Genomic DNA, 18,326 nt, shown 5'->3' with positions numbered 1-18,326 from the left:
AACCTATTTTAAAGCACAATTTGCCCCAGGCACAGAAAAGACAATAACTTGCTGCTGGATATGGCTACGCTTGTATTGTGGGATAAACTTTAATAAAACTGTGGAAAAGAAATGAATGCTTACTGTTTATTAGTGATGATAATATGCTAAAGTTAGCAGGAATATTCATTCCTGAAAGATAGAAAGAAAATAATCTCTAAATTAACAGTTGAGTCTTAAAAAGCTGCAAGTGTGGCTTTTCAGTACACCTGGAGTGTTCTATTGTGGAGAGTATGTTCAAACATGTTCAATATTTCTTCAAAGACACTTCAACTTCTGCTTCAATTTAACACTGTGCAGGAAAGTTTTAAGCTTGCTTCCCCAAAGTTGGTCTGTGGACCGCAGGTTGGGAATCCCTGGATGGTAAGTTAGCTGATGAAAGATCAGTGACATTAGGGCACTACATATTACAAAAATCACCAAATATTCCAAGGTTCAAGATTGTTTATTGTCATTCTTCAGTACACAAGTCTGCAGGTGAATGAAATGATTCAGATCCAATGCAGGATTGAAAAAAATATAAGCAAATCATATAAAACTTAATGTACAACTAACTGTTGAGTGTGGCTGGATATACACAAGATTAGCTTATATACATGGACTTATTGTATGTCAATATACTGCAGGAGTATCTGAACACAAGATGACTGACAGGAATTGATAAAAGTGGCAAAGACCACAAGACTAACAGACAACAGCAGAATTAGGCCATTCCACCATGAGTGATTTATTATCCCTCTTAACCCCATTCAGAATCAGAATTATTATCACTGGCAAGTGATATGGAATTTTGTTAACTTAGCAGCAGCAGTCCAATGTAATACACAATAGGGAAAAAAAATAAATGAAAGAAAAATAACAATAAATTACAGTATATGTATATTGAATAGATTAAAAAATAACATGCAAAAACAAATATTGCATATTAAAAAAGTGAGGTAGTGTCCAAGGGTTCAATGGCCATTTAGGAAACAAATGGCAGAGGGAAAGAAGCTGTTCCTGAATCGCTGAGTGTGTGCCTTCAGGCTTCTGTACCTCCTAACTTACGTTAACAGTGAGAAAAGGCCTGTCCTGGGTGCTGGAGGTCCTTAATAAATGATGCTGCCTTTTTGAGACACAGCTTCCTGAAGATGTTCTTGGTACTTTGTAGGTGAGTCCCCAAGATGGAGCTGACTAGATTTACAACCCTCCGCAGCTTCTTTCAGTCCTGTGCAGTAGCCCCTCCATACCAGACAGCGATGCAGCCTGTCAGAATGCTCTCCACCGTACAACTATAGAGGTTTTTGAGTGTATTTGTTGACACGTCAAATCTCTTCAAACTCCTAATGAAGTATAGTCACTATCTTGCCTTCTTTATAACTACATCGATCTGTTGGAACCAGGTCAGATCCGCAGAGATCTTGACACCCAGGAACTTGAAACTGCTCACTTTCTCCACTTTTGATCCCCATAACCTTTTCGCCATAACATATGACGCCTATCTATATGTGCCATGATGTTCAGGATTTGCTGATGATCACTTTCTGATCCTACACATTTCAGGAGCATCTTAACCACATTTGCATTTCTTTTCAAATGTAGTCCTGAACACAAACACCCACCACCCAGGCCGTGCTCTCTTACCAATGCTGCCATCGGGCAGGGGGTACAGGAGTCTTGGCCCACACTAACAGGTTCAGGAATAGTTATTACCCTTCATCCATCAGGCTCCTGAAGCAGCGTGGATAACTTCAATCAACACTGAACTGATTCCACAACCTATGGCCTCACTTTCACAGACTCTACAACTCGACTTCTCAGTATCATTTACATATTTATCTTTGGGTTTTTTTTTGTATTTGCAGATTATCTTCTTTTGCACAGTGGTTGTTTGTCTTTGTGTGTTGTTTTTTTTTCCCCCCCATTCATGATATTGTATTTCTTTAATCTACTACAAATGCCCACAAGAAAATGAATCTCAGGGTGGTATGTGGTAACATATGTATTTTGATAATAAATTTACTTTGAACAATCTCCTGCCAAACAAAGAATAGCAGATTAATGGAGAGATGAACAACCTTCTGGAGGAACTCATCGGGCTGAGCACTGGGGGAGGGACTGCGGGTGGTGAGGGACAGAGGAATTGTCAGTGCTCCCGGGATACAACACTAGAGGTTATAGCTTTACTTCTGGTCAAGATGGTGCCAGTGTGCAACGCTCCCACTTTGCTGTCTCCGAGAAGATTCCGGGAAGACAGCGCCCACTTGAATGGTCTCAATGCAAAGATACTTCAAGACGGGGTGCGAGCCAATGTTCGACTCCATTTCACCGGTTAAGATGTCCATTCATCACCAATTAGAGTATCGAAGAAGATTGAGACAGCAAGGCAAATATGGAAAGTGAGCGAGAGTTCAACGCAGACTACTTGCCCTCTAATCGCTGCCAGAGAGGGAGTCTGTGAGCAGCCTGTTGCTTTGTGGCTCATGTGGCAGGCAGGTAGGCCTCTCTGCACTCATGTGGTCCCTCACTTTCAATGTTGGAGATACCGTAGGATGGTAATGTAGTTCTGTGTTTATGGATTGGACTATTGCGTTTATAGACCGTGGACTTTTTCCAGCCTTATGGTTTTTATATACTGTGTTTTTTAATAATTGCCTGTTCCTTTCCTGTTTTTGTGAGGGGAGGGTGCTCGGGGGTTGATGTTCTGTTGGTTCTTTTGCGCAGGGGAGAGTGTATTGGGTGTTGATGATTGTGATACCATTCTTCTTGTACGGGGGGGGAGGGGGGGAGTAGGTTTGATGTTCTGCTCTGAACGACCTTCCTGTTCTTTCTCTGTTTCATGGCTATCTGCAGAAGACAAATTTCAAGTTGTATATGGATACATGCTTTGATAATAAATGAACCTTTGAATTGGAAGAGGAAATCGGAAAGTTTAATGAAAATGTGCAGGATAAGTAGTTTTATTTTTGAACAGAAGAGTTGTGTAGGCCTGGAAACATGAAAAGTGGCAGTGGTATCCGACACAATTGTGGTATTTAGAGAGGCACAACCTTGTCATCGGGTTTGGAGGCTTGTCTGCCTCAACCCAGAGAACTATGTTGGTTAGGGTCTTGTGCTCTGACTCTTGGTAGGGTCACCCATGCCAAACAGATCAAAGGGTAGAGGCCAGACTAAGGGTGGTCCACCAAATTTGGGGCTTCAGCTCAGGGCTAACAACCCAGACTGGTCAAAAAAAAAAAAAAAAAAAATTGTTATAGAAACAGCAACAAAGAATCCTTCTGTGTACAACCAAAGACAGACAAGAGATGGAGGACTTTCATGGCTGTTCTAAACGCCAGTGGCATAATAGGCAGTAATGCAATAATGAAAAGGCAGGCATGGGAACATGCAGGGAGTTGGGGGGGGGGGGGAGTGGGGGCATGGATTATGTGCCGGAGATTTAGTATAATTTAGCATCATGATTAGCACTGACATCATGTGCTGAAGGGCCTGTACCTGTGTGGTATTGTTTTATGTTCTTAAGATTATCCTATGCATATGTCCGAGGCAAAGCAAAAAGTATGACAATAAATGGTTAAGGTGCAGTTTAAGATTTACGCAGCACATTCAGCTTTCATGACCCGTTTATAAAATCCACAACCATGAAGGAATGTTTGGCAAGCTGGTTTGGTTTGGAGATTGAGAAAAACAGAACTGCATTTCATTATGTCACAATGATGCATTTTGTTTTCACTTGCACCATTCTGTTGCAAGATTTAAAAAAAAAAGTGCCCAATAATCTTTAAAATGGAAAGCAACCCTCCTCAAAAAGTTTCTTATTTCAATCGCATTTCTTTATTCTTGTACCAGCTCCCTTGGCTACTGAGCAGCAGCTACTTCACAGCATGGTAATAAAAGCAAAGTATTACAGATAATGGAAACCTTAAAGCACAAATACACAAATCCTGAGCAGGTCAGGCAATATTGTTGGACAGATCAGGACAATTCCTCCAACTGCAAATGCCTGACAACTACAATGCCAGCAATATTTGTTCTATTTTTATGTTAACGATTTTACTTTGAAGAAACCTTTTCATTAATCTTCTGCTTTACTTCTCCTTTTGTACTCCTGCTTGTTACTATAATAGTGTACCGACATTTCTTCTGCACAGAAAGGGTAGAACGAGAGAACACACACTAGTCCTCATCAAGGAATCAGAAGTGGAAAGAATGAGCAATTTCCAGTTTCTTTATGTCAACATCTCTGTGGATCCATCCCAAACCCAACATATCGATATAGCTACAAACAAGGCTCGACAGTGGCTATATCTCATTAGGAGTCTGGTACGTCACCAAAGACACTCAGAAATTTCTACAGGTGTACCATGGAGAGCATTCTAACTGGCTGCATCACCGTCTGGTTGAGGGGTGGGGGCTACTGGACAGGATTAAAATAAGCTGCAGAGAGTTGCAAACTCAGTCAGCTCCATCATGGGCACTAGCCTCCATAGTATCCAAGACATCTTCAATGAACGATGCCTCAAAAAGGTGAGGATTTTTGATCATTAAGGATCATTAATCAAAAAATCCATCATTAAGGACCACCCCCCCCCCCCACCATCACCCAGGTTATGCCCTGTCCTCATCGCTACCATCTGGTAGGAGATACAGAAGCCTGAAGGCACACACTCAACAATTCAGGAACAGCTCCTTCCCCTCTGCCATCCGGTTTCTGAATGGACACTGAACCCATGAACTCTACCTCACTACTTTATTTCTATTTTGCACTACTAATTTAATTATTGCATACATTTATTGTAATTCACTTTTGTTCTACTGTAGTGTACTGTTCCCGCAAAGACAACAAATTTCACAATGTGCCAGTGACATTAAACCAGATTCTGAGTAGGTCACCTATCTCCTCAAGCCTGCCCTGCCATTCAACACAATTAAGACTAATCCGCCTCAGGACTCAGCTCTTCTTCCATTGCCAGTTCCCTCACGCTTCTCAAACCACTGATCTTTCAAAAATAAAATCTATTAGCCTTCTCCATAAATAGTCCCATTCAATACCTCCAATGACCTAGCCTTCACAACATCCCAGCGCAGATAACATGAAAAGAAACATTAGATATTTTTGTCACATGTACACGGAACCTTTTTTGCCCGACACCGGCCCCCTAGGCCTGAGTCGACGTCGTAGTAATAGTAGTACATGGAACATACAGAGAAATGCATCATTTACGTCAAATCAAATCAGTGAGGATTGTGACAGGCAGCCCACAAGCATCACCACACTTCCGGCAGCAACAGAGCAAGTCCACAACTTACTAACCCTAACAGTAAGTCTATGGAATGTGGGAGGAAACTGGAGCATTTTGAGAAAACCCACGCTGTAACGGGGGAAAAGTACAAACTCCAGAAGGAACTGAACCCTGATCTCACGAAGCATTGCACTGACCTTCAGCAAATATGCCGCCTCAGAGAACCACCATCCTCTGAGACAACTCAAACAATACTCATTCAGCTGGACTTTGGCTACTTTCCAAAAAGAATTAGCATTGAGGCTTGGGCAACGCTGGTAATGAAAGCACATTACCAGGCCTTAACTGCACTTGGTGCTGAGCCATCTTCATAAATTCTTTAGCCAAAGGGCAGCAAATCCATGGAATTCATTGCCACAGGTGGTTGTGGAAGCCACACCATTGAGTATATTTAAAGCTGAAGCTGATAGGTTCTTGATTATTCAGATCATCAAAAGTTATGTGGAGAAGGCAGGAGAATGAGGATAAGCGGGATAATAAATCAGCCATGATGGAATGGTGGAGTATACCCGATGGGCCGAGTGGCCTAATTCTGCTCCTGTGTCTTATGACCTAATTGCCAAGTCCTTGGAGAAAATACTTACACGCTGCTATCGTGTAGGGAGTTCCAGGATTAGACCCAGTTTACAATTAAAGGCTAAATTGGTATTCTGTGCAGCTTGAGTGGAATTTCCCAGTGGTAGAGCTCTTGTATGCAGGCTGCTCAAGTTCTCCTTGTCAGTAAAGGTTAAGAATTTGAGAGATGCTGTCCAAGTACTCTACAAATGAAGTTTACCGGTTTGATGGTAAACATAATATCATGTGCCAAGGTATAAGAAATTAATACACAACGTAGTAGAAAGAAATTGGCTGTTTTGTTCTGGATGGTGATGAACATCTAGACCAGCTGAATTTCTGGTCAATGGCAAACACCAAGATCCTGATGATAGGGTTCCTCATGAAAATATTACAATGAAACATCAAGGGTTAGTGGTTCAACTTCCTCTTGTTACACATTGCTTTTGCTTGGGACTGGTATGTCATGAATGCCACTCATTAGCCTTTACGTGACTATTGCCTGTGGATTGCTTCATTTATTGAACAAAGAACAGTTGAGGAGTTTCAAAATAAATTGTAAACACAAGAGATTTCTGCAGATGCAAGTCAGAGCAACAAACCCAAAATGCTGGAGCAACCGAGCAATTCAGGCAGCAGCTCTTGGGGGAACGAACAATTGCTGTTTTCGACCAAGACCTTTCATCAGGACTCAAAAGCAACTGAGTATTGCGCAATGATCAAAGTACATTTTTGACTACTGGATGGAAAGAAGCACACATTCCTTAAATGAATAAAGCAAAGCTATGGCATTACTGAATGGGGGAGCAAATCGGAGACTGATCTACTAATCCTGCTTCCCATTTCCTTGTGCTTGTACTTATTCAAGTGTCTGTTAATTTTTTCAGGAATGAATGATTGGAACAGTCGATTTGTTCACATCAAGCTCCTGCAAACAGCTGATAATCACCAGGTAATCTGTTTGGACAGAAATTATGGATCGATATACACTCACTGGCCACTTCACACTGGTTCATTAATGCAAATATCTAATCAGACAAGCATGCGGCAGAAATTGAATGCATAGAAGGTCAAAGTAAATTTATTGTCAAAGGACATACATGTCACCAAATATAACCCCAAGATTTGTTTTGTTGCAGGAATACTTGGTAAATCCAAGAATCATTGCAAGCTAATTTCCAAGCTCAGCGAACACCACAACATCAATAGACAATAGATGCAGGAGTGGGCCATTCGGCCCTTCGAGCCAGCACAAACATAATAGGATCAATGAAAGACCGCACCCAACAGGGCAGACAAGCAACCAACGTGCAAGAGACCCAACAAATTGCGCAAACACAAAATGACACGACCATGGTGGGTCTCATCAGCAAGAATGATGAGTCAGCATACAGAGAAGAGGTGCAGCGGCTAACGGACTGGTGCAGAGCCAACAACCTGTCTCTGAATATGAACAAAACAAAAGAGATGGTTGTTGACTTCAGGAGGACATGGAGCAACCACTCTCCGCTGAACATCGACGACTCCTCTGTAGAGATTGCTAAGAGCAACGAATTTCTTGGTGTTCACCTGGCGTAGAATCTCAACTGGTCCCTCAACACCAGCTCCATAGCGAAAAAAGCACAGCAGCCTCTCTACTTTCTGCGAAGGCTGAGAAAAGTCTATCTCCCTCCCCCCATCCTCACCACAATTCAGAGGTTGTATTGAGAGCATCCTGAGCAGCTGCATCACAGCCTGGTTCGGGAATTGCACCACCCCGGATCGCAACACCCCGCAGGGGATAGTAAGGTCAGCTGAGAAGATCATCGGGGTCTCTGTTCCTGCCATTAGAGACAGGCCGCAAAGATGTGCTACCCGGCCGCCAGGAAACAATACAAGTCAGCTGCACCTTTCCTCATTCCCTGTCACGCACTGTTGAATGTGAACCCCCCTCCCCCCCCACCCCCTTCGGCCAGTCCATAAGAATATTGTCAAGATTAAACCGGTCCACAGTGCAAAAAAGTTTGGGGACCCCTGATATAGAGTACGCTCAAATCAGTGTGAGTTCTTCAGTCTGATGGCCTGGTGGAAGAAGCTGTCGTGGAGCCTGCTAGTCCTGGCTTTTATGCTGCAGTACCATTTCCCAGATGGCAGCAGCTGGAGTAGATTGCGGTTGGGATGACTTGGGTCCCCAATGATCCTACGGGCTCCTTTTACACACCTGTCCTTGTAAATGTCCTGAATCATGGGAAGTTCACAACTACAGATGCACTGGGCTGTCCACACCACTCTCTGCAGGGTCCTGTGATTGAGGGAAGTACAGTTCTCATACCAGGCAGTGATGCAGCCAGTCAGGATGCTCTCAATTGTGCCCCTGTAGGAAGTTCTTAGGATTTGGGGGCCCATACCAAACTTCCTCAATTGTCTGAGGTGAAAGAGGCGCTGTTGTGCCTTTTTCACCACACAGCTGGTGCGTACAGCTGTCACACCAACTATTGACATGATTTTGTTGCTTGTCATTTACGGCTCTTTATAGTAATCTTTTTCATATTTAAAAGTTTTCCATTTCATCATTTTTGCAAGCATCTTAGCTTTAGAGATTTTTTTTTTACGTGTCTAAGACTTTTGTTTCGTACTATATCTACTTTTCGTAATTCTTTTAGCCACCTTGCAACTCAATTACCTTTGCTTATTTTGACTGTAGCAGTACCTTCTTCCTTATAAGAAATGGATTCAAAAATTCTGTAAGCATTCTTGAAGAGCTAGTCAACTTTTACTATCATGTACCGTGTCCTATGACGTGGGCATCATGGTCTTTCCATGACCACAATTTCTACAGAAGTGGTTTGCCATCGCCTTCTTCTCGGCAGAGTCTTTACAAGACGGATGACCCCACCTATTATCAATACTCTTCAGAGATTGTCTGCCTGGCATCAGTGGTTACATAACCAGGTCTTGCGATATGCACCAACTACTCATATGACCATCCACCATCTGCTCTCATGGTTTAACATGACCCTGATCGGGGGCTAAACAGGTGCTCCACCTTGCCCAAGGGTGACCTGCAGGCTAGCGGAGGGAAGCCTTACACCTCCTTTGGTAGAGACGCATCTCCACCCCACCAGCCTGTCCCTAATAAGCTCCATCCTTACTGGTGCTATCTTTTTACTATTTACATGCTTGCTGTGGAGCACAACAAGTTTTGAAGAACAATAACGGGAATATTGGGGTACCACCGTAACATAGTGGTTTGTGTGACAATATTATAGTTTGGGACAAAAGTTCAGAATTCAACTCCAATGTCATCCATACGTTCTTCCTATGAGAGCATGGGTTTCCACCAGGTGGTCTGGTTTCCTACCACAGTCCAAAGATGGACCAGTTAGTAGGTTAACTAGTAAACTGTGCTGTAAATAGACTAGGTTAAATAGCTGGACTGTGGTTCATTGGGATAGAAGGGCCTGTTCCACATTGTACCCTAAATAAATAAAATATGTGGAGGCCAAGTCATTGGGTATATTTATTGGCGAGGTTGATAGACCTTTAATTAGTCAGGGCATGAAAGGGTTACGGGGAAAAGGCAAGAGATTCGGGCTGAGAGGGAAATGGATCATCCACGATGAAATGGCAGAGCAGAATTGATGGGTCAAGTGGCCTAATTCTCCTCCTACTGTATATCTTATGGTCTTGTACAGTCATAATTAGTGTACATCTTGTATATAGACATACCAAAGATAAAATTCTTTAAAAAAAAACGTCACCAATACTAGGAAGTGAAAATGTATTTGGAATGCAGGATTAACACACACAGATCTTAATCCCTTTTACTTGAATTCAGTCTTTCCCAGTTATTCCTACTTGTTCCATCGAACTGGTTTTTAAAATTCTATCTCAGTGACCCAATCACTGATTTTGTGTTGATGGAGCCATTCCTCCTGAATGATAAATCTATCCTCGTTCACTGTCTGTGGTCTCTCCCATTGCTTATCCAAGCTGTGATTCTCATCAAATACCATTACACTTTTGATTTTGTAACCAAATTCTAACCCACTTCAATGTCAAAATGAAATCATTTAAAATGCCCAAACAGTAAAAGTGCCCCAGTTTCTTTTTGCTCCAAAACCTGCGAGATCTGTTGTAAACTTGAGTTAGAAAAGAAATTGATCAATAGCAAGATGGGAGGTCTGGCTGATATCAACGAGACTGCAGTGCAACATTCTGCTTGTCAGTGGTGCTTCAGCTGGTGACATTTTAACCTTTGAATCAGTGGGTTATGAGCTGAATTCCCACTCCAGCAAGCGGATTATAAAATAAAATCTGGACTGAACACTAATCCCTCCCCAAGTGTCGGTCAGAAGGGCCTTCTTCCATCTAAGACTTTCCACCTATTCTCCAAAACAGAGACAGATGTCAAGTAAAAGAGTCAAATGGATCAACTGTAAATGATAGCAGGGTGGAAGCTGGTAGCAAAGGTAAAACTACTTTAAAAATTCTCTACGAGTGCAGGAAGCAGCACCAATTCATTCAGCAATGTAACAGAAAAATAGCAAACTGAGAGGTAGCACCATGCTGTGTGTACAATGAACAGCCAGGCATGCAAATTGCTTCAGGCTGAGGGAAAACAGGTAGAATTTGAGAAGGTGTTAGCATCAAAGGCGTGGCGATACTTGCATCGTTTGCATTAACAACCAACATACCCGAGGAAGTGCCCCCAGCACCTCTTGAGTGTATTGGTTGTTAACACAAATGATTCATTTTATTACATTTCAATGTACATGTGTAAAACTGTCAGAGGAAAGCAGCATCCATCACAGATCCTCACCACCCACGTCATGCTCTCATTTCGCTGCTGCCATCGGGTTGAAAGTACAAGAGCCTCAGGACTCACACCAGCAGGTTCAAGGACAGTTACTACCACTCAACCATCAGGCTCTTGAACAAAAGGGGATAACTTCACTAGCCCCATCATTGATATGCTTTAACAACCACTTTAAGGACTCTTTATCTCATTAACTCTTGCTCTCATTATTTATTGCTATTTGTTTATATTTGGATTGGCACAATTTGCTGTCTTCTGCACTCTGGTTAATCTATCATTGATCTATAGTTACTATTCTATAGATTTGCTGAGTATGCTCACAAGGAAATGAATCTCAGGGTTGTATATGGTGACATTGATGAAATGTGAGATACATAAATATAGATAGAGAGAGAGAAAAGAAAGAATAAAGTTAATGCTTTAAAGTCAATGATTCTTCATTGGAACGTTGACTTTAATAAAAATTACTTTGAACTCTGAAATAAACCTGAATCTAATGCAGGGACCAAGTGAAGACAATGGTGGGCTTCTGTCTAAGGAGAAGTTCTTCAAACCATCGTGGTGTGTCTGGAGGTATAAAAGGTATGAATAACCACAGTGAAGATAAGCTGGAAGGAACTAGGAAACTGGAAATAGTCAAAGTGGTGGAAGGTATCAGAGGTATCATGGAAGGGTCTGCATAATGAAAGAAAAACAGAAACTCCAGGTAGGAAAAACTTATTCTTTGAGGTAAGAACAAGCTAAAACAATGGATTTGCCAGAATACTTCCACTTTTAGACTTTGGCAAGTGAATAGAAGATGGATGCAAACGATTCAGATACTATGAGACAGTAGGCTGGTGGAAGACAATCTCCTATGGAAATGAGTACTATGACTTTTTGGGAGAATTTGGCTTGGGGTGACACAACCCAGTGGGAGATATAAGGAGGTGACTGAGAAATGACACTCAAGGTACGGAAGGGTCAGTTTGTCAAACCACATCACCTCCCAGTCAGAAGAATCCAGAACAACATGAGGATTGGTCATGAGTGAGAACAGTATTGCACACTCAGAGAGTTCACGACTTTTAACATCTCGATTTTGCAGCAACAAATTTTCAGTTTCTTTATGAGCAATTAAGATCATCTGGGCATGAAATTAAAACATTGCATTTGCAGAAGTTCCCCACCATCTATCTGAGGAACATCACTAAAACCAAGCAAATCCTGTTTTAAGCAACACACACAGAACACTGGAGGAACTTAGCAGCATTTATGGAAATGAATAAACTATCAATGTTTTGGACCGGGACCTTTCTTCAGGACTGGAAAGGAAGGGGGAAGACATCAGAGTGAAAAGGTGGGGAGCAGAGAGTGACGATAGCTGGAAGGTGGTAGGTGAAGCCAGGTGGGTAAAAAGGTCAAGGTCTGGAGAAGAAAGAATCTGATAGGAAAGGACAGTGGACTATAGGAGAAAGGGAAGGAGGACAGGACCCAAGGGCAAGTAGCAGGCAGGTGACAAGAAGTAAAAGGTCAGAGTGGGGGAGGGGGAGGGGAACAGAGGGAATTGATCACTGGAAGGAGAAATCGATATTAATCCCATCAGGTTGGAGGTTACCCAGACAGGATTCTTGACTTCTTACCTCCATAACTGCATGCACTTTAAAAACTCTAAACCAGAATACCTCTGGCTGTGGTAACTTTTTCTATATAACGCTAGTATGATGTTCTGAAGGACCACTGACCTAATGCATTTACTTTATATGTTCTCTCCCTCTCTCTCTCTCGATACCTAAGCTAACAATTGTCTCCAGCATTTTCATTGTTATTTCAGATTTCCACCTTTGGCAGGTTTCAGCTGTCAATGAAAAGTCATCAATAAGAATTTGACAAAGTAAAGAGCCAACATCGATGTAATAGGTCACCAGGTTGCCAAAAACAGTACCGAATCATCTGAGATTCCAAAATTAGTTAAGAGCGACAACGTAGGAAAGTTTTGCAAAAGAAAAATCTAAGCAAGCAGTCTGTAGATGTGTTTAGATCATCCCCCCCAAGCACTAGAATTAAAATTTGCAAGTGCACATATACAATGTTCACTGACATCAAGAATGTATACATCCACAAATGCCCTTAATGGCAATGAAAAACGCTCAGAGATTTTAAATGTCATACCTACTACGTATACCAACTAAGTCATTTAGTCACTGCAGAAAGACAGCATTGTACTGTTGCCAGCATCATAAAATTATACTGTAACTTCAAAACCAATGAACATTTACAGATGTCTTTTCAAATTAATAGCAACGAAAGCAAATTATTTTCAATAACGACTTGCAGTGTAAATTTGCTATTCCTATTTACCTGCAGTTCAGTAGGGGCTCATTAAATATGAACCAGTCTGGGATAACAAGGCAATATATTAAATTCAACTGCAACTTTCTGCTTCCCCATGCGTGCAGAACACTTGAGTGCCACAACCCATTCATAGTCTGGTTTGACTACCTACTTTCAAAACGATTAAACGGTGAATATTTTCTTAAGTATTCACTAAGAGATACCAATATGAGGTCTGGCCATGATTAAACCTGTTTTGCTCCAGATCGCACTTTGGTATTTGAATCAACTCTTAGTTTAAACTATTCCAGTCGCACACCAAAGAAAGGGTTAAGGCTCGCAGAAAGAGCTCTGCAGGCCCTGCCCCATCACTCACTCATGCTCTACCACCTTATGCCCATATATAAGAACAGTATGCATTCGGAACTAAGCGCACTCCACACAGGCAGAAATTAATCACAACGAAGCAATGCTTAATGAAGAAAAATCTTAAATAACCTACAAACCGCAGCTCTTGATGATTCTGCAATAAGAATGGAAAAACACCCCAGCAGTCAACCTTTAGTGCTGTTCCTCAGCCTAACTTGATAGTTGCCCAAGTCCCGCCTCCTATCCGTGCAGCGCTTTCATCCTCCTCATTTCCATTGGTTGTAGGTAACCGTCAATCATTCTCTCGACCGTCTGTCCAATTTGAATGGTCAACCCCAACGTCATCATAGAGCTCCGCCCCTTCCCCATGTTCTTCGACCCCGCCCCTTTGAAACCTGGTGGATCGCAGCGAGTTGGGGTGATGACGACTGCCGTTGCTGAAAGCGGACGCGTGATAGGCCGAAGCCGCTTGTCAGTTGTGTGATGTCACAGTCGGAACTGCTGCTGCCTCCATGTGCGCGTGCGTGGTCGGGAGGTTGTCTGCGTGGGGGTGGTTTATTCAAAATGGCGGCGCCCTGTCCGACTCGTTGGGGAAGTTAGTCAGCCGGAGTGAAAGTATCGGTAGTTTGGTCGTTTGATCCGCTACATTCGTCGGTTATTTCCGCCCACGGTGTTTGAATTGCCCCGCGGACTTTAAGGAATTGATTGGGGAGCTGTGTTTGTGCAGGCCGAGCCTGGTGAAGTGGAGGCCGTGCCTCAGCGCTGTCTCAGGTAAAGGGCGCCGATACTGCCGGGGCCTCGGGAGCTTGGCCTCCACCGGGCCCTTTGGGAGAGGGAGAGGAAGCCTTTCTCAGTTTAATTAAATGCCATATGCGTACATCGTGCCTTCTCACCTACTTGTTGAATTAGTTTGCGAGTGGGTGTTGTGTTTCTGAAGCCAGGGTTTTCAATCTAAACAAAGAAAACTTCTAAGGTATGAGACAACAGAGACTGCTGATGTTGGAATCTGGATGCAGGGTTTCGACTCGAAATGTCAACAGTTCCTTTCCTTCCACAGATGCTGCTCCAGCAGATTGTTACTGAGGTATGGGGTGCAGACGGGCTCTTGTAGATTGGTGAAGTATGTCGTTGGGCAGGCAATTGCTAATATTTAAAAAGTGATTAAATAATTTGTAATGCTGTGTTTCCTTAAGGTACAAAATCGCTGGGAGAAAATAGTACAAAAATGAAATGCACGGTAGGATCAAGATTAAGCGGTTTTCCATGGGTTGGGGAATCAGGCATAGAGGGCATAGATATAAGGTAGTGGAAAAGATTTAATGGAACTTGAGGGAGTTACATAGGTTAATATGTACGTGGAATGAGTTGCTAAAGGAAATGGTGAGGTATGGGCATGGATGGGAGTACTGGTAAATAGGTCTTGGATGGGAATATTGCTTAGCATAGACTAGTTGGGCAGAAGGGCCTATTTGTGTGTGGTATCACTGTAAATTAAAGAGTATTAAATACAAGATGAAACACTGTAATATTACTAGGGATAGCAGTTAATCTGAGGATTGGGAATGACAGAATTCTGCAAAAGATGTCTAACAAATTGATAAAGTAAATAAAGTGTTCCATATTATAAAGTATAAGAGTAAGCTAGCAAGGAACAAAAATATATTGAGACTGTCTTAATGCAAAAAAAAAAATCAGTCTGTTATGAATGGATGGGAGAGTTTTAATAAAAAGTATTTGATCTGAAATACTAACTCTCTTTCCACAGATACTGTCTGACCTGTGTGTTTCCAGCATGGTTATATTTCAGATTTATGCTATCAGCAATCTTTAAACTTTTACATTTGATGTGGAAATTATGAAGGAATTAAGTGACTACTTTGTGTCGACCTTCATGAGAGAAGGCACAAAGAAGTCTCTCAATTTTAAAGAAAAAAGCTGATGTCCCAGGATGCTGATAATTTGAATCCAGAGTGTTTAATTAGTGACTACAAAGACAGTGGTTACTCTGTTATCTTACAGAATTCTTTACATTCTGTAAAGGTTCACCCAAGTTAGAAGGTAGAAAATTTGATCCCAGTATTTCAGAAAGGGAGAAGGAAAAAAGTCTTTGACAATTCCCAGAATAGAGCACGTAAATTATAGGTATTATCAAGAATTGGTCCATACCAGAATAATATCAGACTAGTAATAAACAGGTTGTAAGTTGTAACAGCAGGGATGAGTTCTTGTATTAACACTTTGGCTGAGGGCAGCAAATGTAATAATTCAGCATCTGTTGGTAAAACAAAATTGGATAATTGTGTGCTATTGAGAATGCAGAGTCTTCAAAGGAATATTGATGAGCTGAGTGAAGGGCAATGTTGCAGGTGTGAAGCAGCATGGGAAATTTTGAGCTTATCCAGTTTTCTGGAACAAAAATGCTGAGTATTTTAAAATGTGAGATTGTGAAGTGCTAACTCAAAGGAGGCCAGGTGTCTGCATGAAATCGGACATGCATGTGCAATTGTCTGTTAGGAACAGAAATTTAAGTCTTGATTGCAAGAATATGGATGCAATACGGAATTGTGTATGATGTAAAATATAAAAAAAAGACTACACATGCTGGAAATCTGAAGTAAAAAGGTCAGGATGTGGTTTATTTTTATTTTGTGTATAATTTTGGTTTCCTTGCTCCAAAAGGGAAGACTTGTTATAAAGGGAAAGGCTGGACTAGATGCTCTGTTGATAGGTTTGTCATATGTGGAGTGATTATGTTTGACCTCTATTCAAGATTGTTTAATGTCATTTCCAGTTCACAAGTGTAAAGGAAAATGAAATAATTGTTACTCTAGATACAATGCAGCACACAAATACACACGATAAATAATACAATAATTTAACAATTACCAGAAATATAAATATATAAAATAGTTTGTATACATTGATTTTATGTCCTTAATGTGACGTGAGGCACTGGAGTTTCTGTACATAAGTTGACTGACAAGAAATGGAGTCATGGTGATGGGGTGGGTCAGTGGATTGATCTGTTCATCAGGCTAACTGCTTGGGGAAAGTAACTGTTTTTAAGTCTGGTGGTGCTGGCAGGGTTGCTATGTGACCTACCTGATGGTAATGAGATAAACAGTCCATGAGCAGGATGGGTAGGATTCCTCATTATTTTGCTGACCTTTTCCTGGCGCCTTTCTGTAAACGTGTTTTTGGTGGGAGGGGCTGGTGCTAGTGATGTGTTGAGCATTTTTGACTACCCATTGTAGAGTCCTCCTGTTCATCACGCTGTAATTTCCATACTATTCTGTAGCACTTAGAAGAATAAAGAATACCCCATCAGAATGCAGAATTTTTTTAAAAGAACTTGACAAGAAAAATGAAGGATGATATTTTTTCCCCCCATTGATTATGGAGTCTAGATCTCAGGGACTTATGGACTACATAAGGACTGAAGTGAGAATTCTCTGCATTCAAAAGTTGTTGAAGCTGGGCACTTTTGTTGTTGAAGCTTATCTTGCATTGAAGCTATATTTATTTCTAGTTTCATAAGAAAAGTTGGGACAGGTGCTAGGTTTGGAGGGACTCTTATTTTGACTGGTTGATTGACACATTTTTAAGTCAATTTCAATAATGTTGGAGCTACCAATGGTCGCAATTAGCAAATTTTAATTTGCTTTCAAAAAATGAAAGTAAGCAACTGTACATGCTGGAAGTGTGCAATTAAAATAAAACAAAATTCATTAAAACCTCAACCAATCTGATGACATCTATTTGAAGGTCAACTATCAGATCCAAATATTGGCAGACCATTGGAGGAGTTTACTGAATCTTTGATATTTGCTTGGATAGACAAGCTGTTTTTTAGTGTCATAGCTCATGTAAACCTCTAACAGTACAAAGTCTCTGGGGCACTACTATGAGTGGGCATATTTTCAGTTTTTAAGAAATATGGGTGATTAGAAATTCATGACTATTATTTGGCTTATCAAGAGCTATGCACAACAAGCAACTGGATAAAGCTTCAAATTGTAAAGGGAATTGTCAATTCAGACTCTGTCCAGATGAGCTGTGTATCTCATTCAGGAGAACCCATGCCAGTCCTCATTGAAAGGGTGCATAGCTTCAAATTCCTGATGTCAACTTTTCAGATGATCTGTCATGGGCCCAATACACTGATGCAATCATGTTAGAGGCACTCCCAACAGTTTTGCTTCATTAGGAGTTCGAGGAGATCCCTGCGTTCAAGTCCCTAGGTGTGAATATCACCCGTAGACTGTCCAGATTGAACCATGTTGATATCGCGGCCAAGAAAGTTCACCAATGCCTTTACGTCCTCAGGAAGCCAAAGAAATTCGACATGCTCCTGTTGATTCTTGCCAATTTATCAATTCACCATAGAAACAATCTGTCTGAGTGCATAAATGCTTGGTATGGCAACTGTACTGTATGCAAATGACGGCAAGAACACTGCAGAGAGAGTTATGGACACAGCTCAGCACATCACGGGAACCAGCTTGTCTTCTCAGTGCCTCAGTACAGCAGTCAGTATAATCAAAGACCCCACACGGCCCAGATCTTCTCTTCTCTTCACTCTCCCATTGGGCAGAAGATACGAAAGCCTGAAGAAGAGCTTTTATCCCTCAGATTCTTAAATAGACCTCTTGTACGATAAGATCTCACAATCTCCGTACCTCATTATGATTTTGTATTTTATCGTTCATCTACATTGCATTTTTTTCCATAGCTTTTACACTTTATTCTGCATTGTTATTGTTTTACCTTCAGCTCAATGTACTCTGTGATGATTTGATCTGTATGAACAGTGAGCCAGGCCCTGTGACAATAATAAACCAATACCCATATTTGATGTGTCACCAAAGACACCTGCAAATCTCCACAGTTGCATTACAGCCTGGTGTGGAGGCTGCAACGCACAGGGTCACAGGAGGGTTGTTGACACAACCAACTCTATCATGAGTACA

At 41.6% G+C, this 18,326-nt stretch overlaps 2 protein-coding genes across 7 annotated transcripts in view; one reads left to right on the top strand and one right to left on the bottom strand.

Moving 5' to 3' along the window:
* setd3 (SET domain containing 3, actin histidine methyltransferase) overlaps positions 1–13,576 on the bottom strand; it is a 158,398-nt gene extending 144,822 nt beyond the window's left edge. Inside the window, exon 1 of one of the 2 annotated variants that reach the window (XM_072274308.1) lies at positions 13,490–13,576. The gene's annotated coding sequence lies outside the window, so the exon portion shown is untranslated. Of the gene's footprint in view, positions 1–13,485 lie in introns of both variants that reach the window. The other variant, XM_072274318.1, reaches the window with a different exon arrangement.
* Positions 13,577–13,892: 316 nt separating this feature from the next.
* Positions 13,893–18,326, top strand: part of ccnk (cyclin K) — a 45,191-nt gene continuing 40,757 nt past the window's right edge. For 4 of the 5 annotated variants that reach the window (XM_072274295.1, XM_072274276.1, XM_072274286.1 and 1 more), the window contains exon 1: positions 13,893–14,127. The gene's annotated coding sequence lies outside the window, so the exon portion shown is untranslated. Of the gene's footprint in view, positions 14,441–18,326 lie in introns of all 5 variants that reach the window. The other variant, XM_072274267.1, reaches the window with a different exon arrangement.

Source organism: Mobula birostris, chromosome 1, assembly GCF_030028105.1.
Source record: "Mobula birostris isolate sMobBir1 chromosome 1, sMobBir1.hap1, whole genome shotgun sequence".
In the NCBI taxonomy this organism is placed as follows: domain Eukaryota; kingdom Metazoa; phylum Chordata; class Chondrichthyes; order Myliobatiformes; family Myliobatidae; genus Mobula; species Mobula birostris.
The sequence above is the reverse complement of the archived record's forward strand: the minus strand, read 5'-3'. Positions and strand labels throughout refer to the sequence as shown.